The 12,760-nt window shown below is 44.8% G+C and overlaps 1 long non-coding RNA gene across 1 annotated transcript in view; it reads right to left on the bottom strand.

The window, feature by feature from the left end:
- Positions 1-12,760, bottom strand: part of LOC309642420 — a 77,664-nt gene that overhangs the window by 27,074 nt on the left and 37,830 nt on the right. The window contains exon 3 of the long non-coding RNA XR_014253184.1: positions 3,442-3,572. This is a non-coding gene — a long non-coding RNA (uncharacterized lncRNA). The remainder of the gene's footprint in view (positions 1-3,441; positions 3,573-12,760) is intronic.

Raw genomic sequence — 12,760 nt, 5'->3', positions numbered from 1 at the left:
TGTGTTGAAAATCCTAATCCCCAAGGTGATGATATTAGGAGGTGGGGCCTTTAGGAGCCCTCATGAATGAGATTAGTGTCCTTATAAAAGAGACCCCAGAGATATCCCTCACCCCTTCCACCATGTGAGGATACAGCAAAAAGATGGCTATCTATGAAAGAGGAAGCAGGAACTCACAAGATACCAAATTTGCCAGTGCCTTGACCTTGAACTTCTCAGTCTCCAAAACTGTGACAAAATAAATTTCTGTTGTTTATAAGCCACCCAGTCTATAGTGTTTTGTCATAGCAACCCCTATGGACTAAGACCAACATGGACTTGCACAGTTGAAACAAAAATTAACAAGAGGGTGATGTATAGGCTGGTTGGCTTATAACCCAGAGAGCAGCCAGCCAGAGGCTCCCTGCCAGGCCACAGTGCAGGGGCCACTGCACCTGCCAAGCCTATGTTGTTCTTTCTTCTCCCACGTGTCATGTGAGCAGTAGAAATAGTATCTAGCAACTGTGACCACAAGTGGGGAATAGGTGATCTGCTTTAGAGACCAAATGCCCAGCTCTCTACTGCTGTCTCCTTAGGGGCAAAGGTCAAAAGCCCTGCTGATGCCAGGGGCTTGTCCCTCAGATCAGTCCATTACCTCCCAACATCCAGGCTTGTCTCTGGAAGCTAGGTTTTCTCTCTCTGGCTCAGCCTTCATGGGCTACCAACCCATAATGACCACACACTCAGGACAGCATAAACAAAACCCTTGGATGGGAGAGAGCTGGGCTGTGTTCTCAGAGCAGTCTGGGGAAATAAAACTCAAGTCCAATGTCTGGCTCTGTTGGAAGATTTACTTGCCTCATTATCCCACAAAGACATGGTAGTGAACCTCTCTTTTTTTTTTTAATATTTATTTATTTATCTGGCTGTGCTGGGTCTTAGTTGTGGCATGCGGGATCTAGTTCCCTGATGTTGACCTAAAGAAAAAAATGTACAATGTGAGAGTTGCGAGTTAAGTTTTATTTGGGGCAAAATGAGGACGGTAGCCTGGGAGACGTCGTTTCAGATAGCTCTGAGAAACTGCTCAGAGGAGGTGAGGCGGGAGCCAGGTTATATAGAAGTTTTATAACAAATTTTTCTAGCCCCTTAAATATCTTTTAAAATTGGGGTAAATAGAACAGACTTGTTTGGCTTTTAATGGTGGGGACCAGTAGGGGGTCCCTTTTGGCCCATTTAACCTTAGGTAGTGTAGTAATATCAAAACTTTGTGTTTTAATCACATAAATGTCCATTTTATTTATCCAATTTTAAATAACCATCTAAAGACTTCTTTATTCATTTGACATAATTCCTTTAAAATTTCTACCTTATTGGAAATAGTATCTAGACTTTCCTTACAGGATTTTTCATGTTAACATTAATTATTCTAACGCTTTTATTAGCATCTGTGAGACCCACTGAGGGAAAGTAAAGACCACAAATGAAGCTTCCCAAACCAGTTTTTCTTACTTGTTTTAAATTAAAGAAGTTCTTAGGTTAATAATTTGATATATTTCTTTCTTCCACCTTTAATTTGATTTTTTTGTTTGTTTTTATAGGTACCAATAAAACGACTGTTTATAATGAGAGTGCTAGATTCACCAATTTGTTAGTTTCTCCAACTTTAAAAGGATCCATCACTTGGCCATTAATAAAGTATATATATTTATAGTGATTCAAACCATTAAGATGCAAGAGGCTTCCCCATAAGAGAGCAGGGGAGGATGTAACCTAAGTAAAATCTGGAGAGTTTACTCTCAAAAATAGTACGGCAGAGGTCAAGTTTTCAAAACACGTACATACACACATAGACATACATGGAACATCTTAGGAAGATCAGGTAGGATACTTACATCTCAAAGGCACAGAAAGAGAAATGCAAGTTTCCCCCAGAAGGCCTTTGTTTAAAGTCAGAATTCTGAAAAAATTTTTCTATCCAGCCAGCTTTTTAACCTTAATTTAACTGTGTATGCAATAAAAGAGCCTCCTCATTTTTAGGGCGAGATTTCCTTTAATTTCCAGTTAAGTAAATACTAATTGATATAGATCTGAAAACCCAGGCTTGCAGGTCCAGATGGTTAACTCAAATTCCTTAGCAAATCCCAATGGATTCTGAATCGGATCGGGAAATTCCTTAGCCAAGGCTCGAAGTTCTGCTTGGGTCCAGGGTGTGTACGTAAGCACAGAGGATGGTTCACTTCTCCCTGTAATAGGCTTCTCCTTAAACGGAGCTATAATCACTTCTGATTTTTTATCCTCCTTTGCTGGGGAAGAGGGAACAGCAGGAGGCAGAAGAGTTGGAAGAGAAAAAGAGATAGCCTCTGGGCCAGGCAATTCTGATAGAAGAGGACATGTGGGAGGAGCGGAGGGAGAGACAGAGTCAGAGACAGGGTGCTAGCAGCCTTTTTTAGTTCCGACATAGTTTCAAAACGTTACTCTATCATTTTCTCTTTTAGAAGCTTCTAGGTACCAATCAACGTAAGCATTCATTCAGTCTGTTTGATCTTACAGCTGGCTTTTTTTTAACTGTGTGCGCAACTATAGCAATTTGGGACTATCAGAAGAACCCTGATTTGGCTATTTTAGGTTGAGATCTCCTGTAGCATAATTTCCGCAATTAACTAGGTACTTGCACGTATAAGCTCCGTACAGTGTTGTACATGAATCTGGCTGGGGTGTTAGTTGGAGGTTGCTTTTCTGACACCCCTCGTTTTTGTGTTTGAGAGGTTCTAGTTCCCTTTTTAAGTTGAATTTGTCAGGGATAAAATTTACTAGTGAAATTGTGTGGCGGCCAGTGTGCTGCTTGTGAGCTTAACTCCTCTAGGCGTAACCCTAGAGTCGTTTCAGCCCCCTTATGTGTCTCAGTTTTTCCCTTTGGTGGTCTAAGACTACCGTGGGTGCTCAGATCACTGAATGGCCAATTTTTATCTGTGACCCCTGGACGAGTAAGTGTTTTGATTAATGAGTGGGTTTCCCTGTGGGACCACTGCACGGTATGAGGCCTTTGCCTCCACCACTCCTGTAAATTTATCAGTCTCCTGAGAAAGCCATAACTGGCCGGGAGGAGTCTTGTCCCTTTTCTTTGGAGCAACACTCTCATGTAATATCTTCACTTTTATCCCGACAAATTCTATTAAGACAGCTGAATTGAGGAAAAGCGTCAGATCAACCTCTTACCTAACCACTCAGCCAAGACCACTCAGTCTCCTACAACTGAGCAAACCCTGGTATCTTTCAACCAGGCGCCCCCAGTATCTTTCACCTGGGTGGGTATTTGCCTGGTACATTTCAACCAAGCCCCACCCCCCTCCCCCCCACACAGTATCTTTCAACTGATCGGGAGCAGTTACCTTCTATACACCACCAAATAAAACTCAGGATCATCAACCAACACAGGAGATCCGAGAACCAGGAGAGACTTACCCAAATTCATCTGCTCTCTCCAAGGAAGCAGACGAGTGCAAGGGGCCTCTGCTGGTACCAAGGCTCCAGTTCCTCGTAGAGTTCAGGTGAAGGAGAGAAGTCCACTCTGGGTCCCTTGGTGGTCGCCGTAACTGTTGACAAAAAAAAAAAAAAGCACAATGTGAGAGTTCCAAGTTGTTTTATTTGAGGCAAAATGAGAACTCTACCCTGGGAGACAGCATTTCAGATAGCTCTGAGAAACTGCTCCAAGGAGGTGACGGGGAGAGCCAGGTTATAAAGAAGTTTTATAACAAAAAGCAGGTAGTCTGAATAGCAAAAGATTATTGTTAATTAAAGAAAACCAGATATCTCAAGTTAAGGAATTTAGCGGTTTTCTATGTATGGGGACGTGCAAGAGTCTGGGCTCAATGAAATCATTCCTTTGATATGCACCTCAGCTATTCGGGGCCTGTATCCCATGTTTTCACATCCTGAGTTTCCACAGGGCTGCAGTCTGATGGCTGCTAGATGGCAAGTATTCTTTTTTTTAATTTAATTTTTAATTTTTTTAAAGACCCAAGCTCCCCGATGGCTTTTGGGGGAAGGGTTTTTATTTTTTATTTTACTTATTTATTTGTTTGTTTGTTTGTTTATTTATTTTTGGCTGCATTGGGTCTTGTTGCTGTTTGCAGGGTTTCTCTAGTTGGGGCGAGCGGGGGCTACTCTTTGTTGCATTGCACGGGTGGCTTCTCATTGCTGTGGCTTCTCTTGTTGCAGAGTACAGGCTTCAGGTGCAAGGGCTTCAGTAGTTGTGGTGCATGGGCTCAGCAGTTGTGGCTCGCAGGCTCTAAAGCGCAGGCTTAGGTGTTGTGGCGCACAGGCTTAGTTGCTCCACAGCATGTGGGGTCTTCCCGGACCAGAGATCGAACCGTGTCCCCTGCACTGGCAGGCAGATTCTTAACCACTGCACCACCAGGGAAGTCCCACATGTATTCTTTTCAGCCCTGAGCTTCCTCAGGGCTCACCGGCTCACACTGGAGGGCTGCAATCATTGATGACTGTGAATCCTTTGTTTAAATATTCCATTTATCACTGACCCGGGCCCCCTGCAGTGGAAACGTGGAGTCCTAACAACTGGGCCACCAGCAAATTCCCAACCTCTCTTTGATAATGATCTCCCAGACAAATATTAACTCAGCCGTGGATAGAATGTTAGGAATACTTCTTGCCTTCAAGGACCTGACAATGTATAATTACAAGTTCAAAAGAGATAAGTACCTGCAATTTAGGGTTCTGTAGAGGCCAAGAGGGCCCTAGAATGCTTGCATTCTGGGTGGCTCCCAGTTCATTACCCAATGAAGGGATGCTGAAATAGGTTTACAAAAATTATAGTACGTTCTAAATGTTTACATTAAACAAACTTTTAAAAAAATTTTTTATTTTATTTTTGGCTGCCTTGGGTCTTCATTGCTGCGTGCAGACTTTCTGTAGTTGTGGTGAGCGGGAGCTACTCTTCGTTGCGGTGCACAGGCTTCTCATTGTGGTGGCTTCTCTTGTTGTGGAGCACGAGCTATAGGTGCGCGGGCTTCAGTAGTTGTGGCACACGGGCTCAGTAGCTGTGGCTCGCGGGCTCTAGAGCACAGGCTCAGTAGTTGCGGCATGCAGGCCCTAAAGTGCTCGGGCTTCAGTAGTTATGGTGCATGGGCTTAATTGCTCCACGGCATGTGGGATCCTCCTGGACCAGGGATCAAACCGTGTCCCCTGCATTGGCAGGTGGATTCTTAACCACTGTGCCACCAGGGAAGTCCTAAACAAACTCTTTTAAAACACACATATATCACAATGCAATTATGCTAGTCACAATATGATGGGAATTATAAAAATATTCACGCACAAGAGGCCACAGGCTGCATGGCCAGGTAATGGGACACAAGTTCATAGTTGTCTGATGGATATCTTCTTTCACTCCTGCCTGGGAATATCAGCCACAGTAGAGAATGTTTGGTGCCTCCCCCTGAATGGCCGTCCTCTGTCACATCACACACCTGGTTTTCATCTCCACACTTACCTCCATCAGAAATAGTCTTATTGGCAAAACAAACAAACAAACAAACAAAAAAACATGAGGGACTTTCCTGGTGGTCCAGCGGTTAAGACTCTGCGCTCCCAATACAGGGGACTCAGGTTCGATCCCTGGTCAGGGAACTAGGATCCTGCAAGTCCCTGGGACGGCCAAAAAAAAAAAAAAAAGTCTCATTTGTTTCCTGATTTGCTGAATGCCCCCTTTAGAATAAGAGTGCCACAAGACAGAGATCTCTGTCCACTTCACCCCTGACTGGCACATGGTAGGCACTCTGTAAATTTTGGTTAAATGAATGGGTATAAGATATCCTCATTTATAAGAACTCATTTATGTTCACATAAATGAGGCTACCCACCCCATACACACACACACAGTTGGATTTAGTGATAAGAGACTAAATTCCCTAGGGCATGATATTTCCCAGGACAGATTAGTAGATCAATGGTGTCCCTGGCCCCTGGCCCCCTGTGAATTCAGGGAGGTGATATTTGAGCTGGATTTAGGGAGATGAGTGGGGTGGGGATTTGTGGGGAAATCCATCTGCCCTTCTCTCTGAAGGACATTATGAGGGAAAAGGCTGTTCAAGAGACTATCGCTAAGTGAAAAAGCAAGGTTCAGAAGAGTTTCTCTAAAATGATCCCATTTTTGCAAAAATCAATAATGTTACTACTTATAGAAAAGGTTGAGGAATACACACCATGTTGTTGATGGTCTTGACTCTGCAGAAAAGAGCATTTTAGGGAGATTTTACTTCTCTTGCTTTGGGTTTATATGGTGCTTAAATTTTATGTATTATGTCATGCATATTTGTAATCAGTAAAGAAAAGATAAAAAATAACCTTACATTGAATTGTCTTACAGTGTTTCGTGTGCTTTCCTCTTTCCTTTCTTCATAGAGAGTTGTTTTGTTTCCGAATGAGTCAAGATGATCAATTACAGGAATGCTCCCAGGAGCATTTGAAATATGCAGCATTAATTTGTCTTTAAGCAGAATGCCCCCAGACTGCAGGACTTTGAGTTGATTTTAGGATGTACAAAAGAAAACATGTATCAAGAAGCATAATAAACTGTGAACTTGCTGCTCAATTTAGGAATTAGAACATTACTGATAATGTGTCTTTCTCTGTCCCATCCCCTGAGTCCCCACCAGAGGAAACCACTATTCTAAATTTTGTGTTCAGGGAATTCTCTGGCAGTCCAGTGGTTAGGACTGTGCGTTTCCGCTGCTGGGGCCCTGGGTCCAATCCCTGATCAGGGAACTAATTCCCACAAGCTGCAGCGTGGCCAATAAATAAATAAATAAATTTTGTGTTCAATATTCTTTTCTTTTTATTGTTACTCCCTTTTATTTTATTTTTTTTAAATTTTATTTATTTATTTATTTATTTATTTATTTATGGCTGTGTTGGGTCTTCGTTTCTGTGTGAGGGCTTTCTCTAGTTGCGGCAAGTGGGGACCACTCTTCATCGCGGTGCGCGGGCCTCTCACTATCGTGGCCTCTCCCGTTGCGGAGCACAGTCTCCAGACGTGCAGGCTCAGCAATTGTGGCTCACGGGCTTAGTCGCTCCGCGGCATATGGGATCTTCCCAGACCAGGGCTCGAACCCGTGTCCCCTGCATTGGCAGGCAGATTCTCAACCACTGCGCCACCAGGGAAGCCCTGTTACTCCCTTTTAAAAAATAATTTTTGGCCTCTCCCCTTCTGAGATGGCCCAAACTCTGTCTGTGGAGTGTGTTTTTCCCAAGGCTGTTCTCGCCTTTTGAGATGGACCGAATTCTGTCTATGGGGTGTTTATCTCTCTAAATAAATCCACTTCTTACCTAAAAAATATTTTTTAAATATAAAATAAAACATAATTTTTATGATAAATGCATACATCCTTGACCAATATATTTGTGAAAATTCATCGAGCTGTATACCTACAACTTGTGTACTTTCCTATCTGTATGTATGAACATCCATCAGAAGTTAACAACAGGGCTTCCCTGGTGGCGCAGTGGTTGGGAGTCTGCCTGCCAATGCAGGGGACACGGGTTCGAGCCCTGGTCTGGGAGGATCCCACATGCCGCGGAGCAACTAGGCCCGTGAGCCACAATTACTGAGCCTGCGTGTCTGGAGCCTGTGCTCCGCAGCAAGAGAGGCCACGATAGTGAGAGGCCCGCGCACCGCGATGAAGAGTGACCCCCGCTTGCCGCAACTAGAGAAAGCCCTCGCACAGAAACGAAGACACAACACAGCCATAAATAAATAAAATTAAAAAAAAAAAAAAAGAAAGTTAACAACAAAAAGAGGACAGGTGCTCAGATAGTTCTGTCCTAAGACCAGTGTAGGAGGAAGCCCTGCCCTGGGCTCTGCTTTAGAAGACCCTGCTTAGTGGCAAGTCCCCAGAGCCCAGGGGATGAGCCCACCCAAAGCCCGTGGCCCAACCTCTCCACCTTGTTCCAGGGACCGGGGACTCTGGAATTTCTGGCCCCTATACTCTGAGTCAACTTCCCAGGCCTTCCCCGGACTCTTCCTGAGTCCATTCTTCTGAATATTGACTGTCTTGCTGGTGTGTGGGCCCCTAAGCCAGAGGAGCGGTCAAGGGCTCTTTTTTATTTTTTATTTTTCTTTTAAAGAATGTCACAGATGATCTCTTCAGAGGGTTCTTCCTTTTCTTTTCTTTTTAAAATATTTTTAATTTATTTTTTGGCTGCGTTGGGTCTTCGTTGCTGCGCACAGGCTTCTCTAGTTGTGGCTAGAGGGGGCTATTCTTCATTGCGGTGTGTGGGCTTCTCATTGCGGTGGCTTCTCTTGTTGTGGAGCACGGGCTCTAGGCGTGCAGGCTTCAGTAGTTGTGGTGCATTGGCAGGCTGATTCTTAACCACTGCACCCACCAAGGAAGTCCAGGGCTCTTTTTGTAGGAAGCATGGCTAGCTCCTAGACGCGGAGGCTGGGGTGCCCACACCTGTGTGCATGAGGCTCTAGGTGCGGAAGAGCAGTAGAGGTGGGAAGAGGAGAAAGGGGGAAAGGCTGCAGGCCAAGAGCCGACTCTCCTCCAGCTGCCACCTCTAGTTTGGAACTCCAAAGAGTCTAAGAACTGTACATTTGAACCTGGACTTCCAAGCTGTTATGACGTTGTATTTGTCAAGATGGGAGAATAGAAAAATATTTGACTTAACAGTTTGTTTGCTTGAATTTTAAGTATTTAGACTCCGGTATATGAATCTCCAGTGGTACTCTAGTTCCAGGTCCTGCAAATGTTAGGGATGAGGCTGTGCCCGGGAACCACCCCCAGAGGGCATGTGGCCCGAGGATTTTTAAAAAGCTCCTCAGGTGATTCTCATGTGCAGCCAGAGTTGAGAACGTCTGTTTTAAGATATCTTTTGATTAGTTTCTTTTTTAATTTTATTTATTTTTGGCTGCGTTGGGTCTTCGTTGCTGTGCGCAGGCTTTCTCTAGTTGCTGTGAGCGGGGGCTACTCTTTGTTGCGGTGCGCGGCCTCTCATCGCGGTGGTTTCTCTTGTTGCGGAGCATGGGCTCTAGGTACGCGGGCTTCATTAGTTATGGCACGCGGGCTCAGTAGTTGTGGCTCGTGGGCTCTAGAGCGCAGGCTCAGTAGTTGTGGCGCACGGGCTTAGTTGCTCTGCGGCATGTGGGATCTTCCCGGAGCAGGGCTCGAACCCGTGTCCCCTGCATTGGCAGGCGGATTCTTAACCACTGTGCCACCAGGGAAGTCCCCTGATCCTTTCTCTAGGGCCAAATTCAGCCTTTGCACAAAAATGAACTCTACTTAGAGTGGCAGGTGTTTTTAGATGAACAATTGTCTACTTTATTGAAAACAGAACACTAGACTTTTAGTGTAATCATTTTATTTCAAGTGTATTTTTTTAAAATAAATTTATTTATTTTGTTTATTTATTTTTGGCTGCGTTGGGTCTTCATTGCTGCGCGCGGACTTTCTCTAGTTGCGCTGAGCAGGGGCTACTCTTCGTTGCGGTGCGCGGGCTTCTCATTGTGGTGGCTTCTCTTGTTGCGGAGCACGGGCTCTAGGTGCGCGGGCTTCAGTAGTTGTGGCACACGGGCTCAGTAGTTGTGGCTCGCGGGCTTAGTTGCTCCGCGGCATGTGGGATCTTCTCTGACCAGGGCTTGAACCCATGTCCCCTGCACTGGCAGGCAGATTCTTAACCACTGTGCCACCAGGGAAGCCCAGGTGTATTATTATTATTATTATTTTTAAGATAGTAGTCATCTTTTCTTTTTTTTAAAATTAATTAATTAATTTATTTATTTATTTATGGCTGTGTTGGGTCTTCGTTTCTGTGTGAGGGCTTTCTCTAGTTGCGGCAAGCGGGGGCCACCCTTCATCGCAGTGCGCGGGCCTCTCACTATTGTGGCCTCTCTTGTTGCGGAGCACAGGCTCCAGATGCGCAGGCTCAGTAGTTGTGGCTCACGGCCCAGTTGCTCCACAGCATGTGGGATCCTCCCAGACCAGGGCTCGAACCCGTGTCCCCTGCGTTGGCAGGCAGATTCTTAACTACTGCACCACCAGGGAAGCCCCCAAGTGTATTTTTAAAACATAAATGGGGCTTGGTAATCCAAAGTCAAAACATTTATTCTTCATATCTTCAGAATTTGACAAGCTATTCCAGACCTTGCTTCTTTGTTATTTTTCATACTCTGAGACCTAATATTTAAACTACTCCATTCTATTTTTTTTTTTTTTTTTGGCTGCGTTGTCCAGCTTTCGGGATCTTAGTTCCTAACCGCCAGGGAATTCGCTAAACTACTCCATTCTAAATGTACACTTCTGGGGGGAGTTCCCTGGTGATCCAGTGGTTAGGACTTGGCACTTTCACTGCAGTGGGCCTAGGTCGATCCCTGGTCAGGGAACTAAGATCCTGCAAGCCGCAATGAGGGAAGAAATATTAAACACCTATCAAAAAATCATTTATTGGGCTTCCCTGGTGGTGCAGTGGTTGAGAATCTGCCTGCCAATGCAGAGGACACGGGTTCAAGCCCTGGTCTGGGAAGATCCCACATGCCGCGGAGCAACTAGGCCCGTGAGCCACAACTACTGAGCCTGCGTGTCTGGAGCCTGTGCTCCGCAACAAGAGAGGCCGCGATAGTGAGAGGCCCGCGCACCGCGATGAAGAGTGAGATGAAGAGTGAGAGGTCCGCGCACCGCGATGAAGAGTGAGAGGCCCGCGCACCGCGATGAAGAGTGGCTCCCACTCTCTGCAACTAGAGAAACCCCTCGCACAGAAATGAAGACCCAACACAGCCAAAAAAAAAAAAAATCATTTATTCATTTAAAAAACAACAGAATCCGTGAACATGCAAAATTAAATTACTTTTGTTGACTTCGGTAATATTTTATTACCTACACAGACCTCAATCTTACTTAAAGATCTTTTTATGCAAAGTCACCATCAGGATTTACTGAGTAAAAATCGTGGGTATTCACATGGCCCTAAATGTTCTATTCCAAAGAGGAACAGGTGACTTTTGAGGAAAAGAACTGCCTTGGTAACCTCCTGCAAATACTTATTTTAAATAAACATAGTTAATGGAAATATTTTGTAAACCAACTTTGGGTATTACAGAGCACAAGGCCCACCAAACAGAAAAGGAAATCAAAACTTTCTTTCCTTATTCAGGAAACTTTCCACCTTTACTTTTAAGATTACAAGCTTTTCACCTTCTTTTGACTGCTTCGTGCAATTTTTAAATTTTTTAAAATACTGCATTTCGGGGCTTCCCTGGTGGCGCAGTGGTTAAGAATCTGCCTGCCAATGCAGCGGACACGGGTTCGAGCCCTGGCCCGGGAAGATCCCACATGCCACGGAACAACTGGGTCTGTGCGCCACAATTACTGAGCCTGCGCTCTAGAGCCGGCGCTCCGCAACAAGGGAGGCCACCGCGATGAGAAGCCAGTGCACCGCAGCAAAGAGTAGCCCTGGCTCGCCTCAACTAGAGAAAAGCCCGGGTGCAGCAACAGAGACCCAGTGCAGCCAAAAATTAAAAAAATAAATAAATTTTAAAAATACTGCATTTCGATGTTGTAAGAGTTCTTTTTCAATTGATTTTCAGAACACAGACAAAAGAGCAACACTTTCAAGTCATATTGTTTGACAGCAATGAAGAGATGAAAATGGACGGATGTCTGAAAAGAGGTATTCCCTCCGCTCCAAAGGTGAGCAAACTTTTAACATGTGAGCAACACAGAACTCCATTCCTCTGGCGATCCCTCAAACTCAGAATGCTTCCATTTAATAAGTCAATATATTATTCTTTCTTAAAAATTTATTTATTTATTTATTTATTTTTGGTTGGGTCTTCGTTGCGTGCGGGCTTTCTCTAGTTGTGGCGAGTGGGGGCTACTCTTTGTTGCAGTGCGCGGGCTTCTCATTGTGGTGGCTTCTCTTGTTGCGGAGCATGGGCTCTAGGCGCACGGGCTTCAGTAGTTGTGGCTTGCGGGTTCTAGAGCGCAGGCTCAGTAGTTGTGGCTCACGTGCTTAGTTGCTCCGCAGCATGTGGGATCTTCCCGGAACAGGGCTCGAACCCGTGTCCCCCGCACTGGCAGGCAGATTCTTAACCACTGCGCCACCAGGGAAGTCCCTGATATATTATTCTTAAAAATTAAAGTTGGATCACTAGGAAAGACTGAACAAAAATTATTCCCCTTCCCCCCCAAACAACAACAAAAGAGCTTTAATCACCTCCTTCTCTCCCCACAAAAACAGGGAGGTAGTTGGGGTTGAAATCTGAAATTTCAGCTCCTAAAACATTGCTGCTCTTTGCTCAAAAGTGCAAATCCACATATTTTCTTCTCCAATACTTCCCCCACTTATAAGTTTATTTCCATACATGCATGCATGCACACACCCACACATACTCACTCACACGTGCTCTTAGTCTCAAGTGAGACGCTTTTTTTGTGTCTGTTGATAAATTATGAGGATTATGAACTAGGTGTGTACAGGGTTTCAGAGGTGCTTTGTCAACATGAGTCACTTGAGTCCTTTTCTCCAAAAGCCTGAAATCAAATTACACAGCTGAAACTGTTAGGTGTCCTTTTGGGGGGCTCCGAAGAGCTCTGGTCCTTTATGTCTCAGCACAGAAAGAATTCAGTGAGGGGCAAAGTGATAGATAAGAAGTGATTTATTAGAATAGGATGCTATGAGGCTTACAAGTGGGCAAGCGAGAGGGTGCTGCCCGGGAGAAATTAGTGGGCTACACTTTTCTAATCAAAGGAAAAGTGGGGAGGAGGAAAAG

This window comes from Balaenoptera physalus (genome assembly GCF_965194825.1).
Source record: "Balaenoptera physalus genome assembly, chromosome: 1".
NCBI lineage: Eukaryota > Metazoa > Chordata > Mammalia > Artiodactyla > Balaenopteridae > Balaenoptera > Balaenoptera physalus.
Note: the sequence above shows the minus strand (reverse complement) of the source record. Positions and strands in the feature narration are given on the sequence as shown.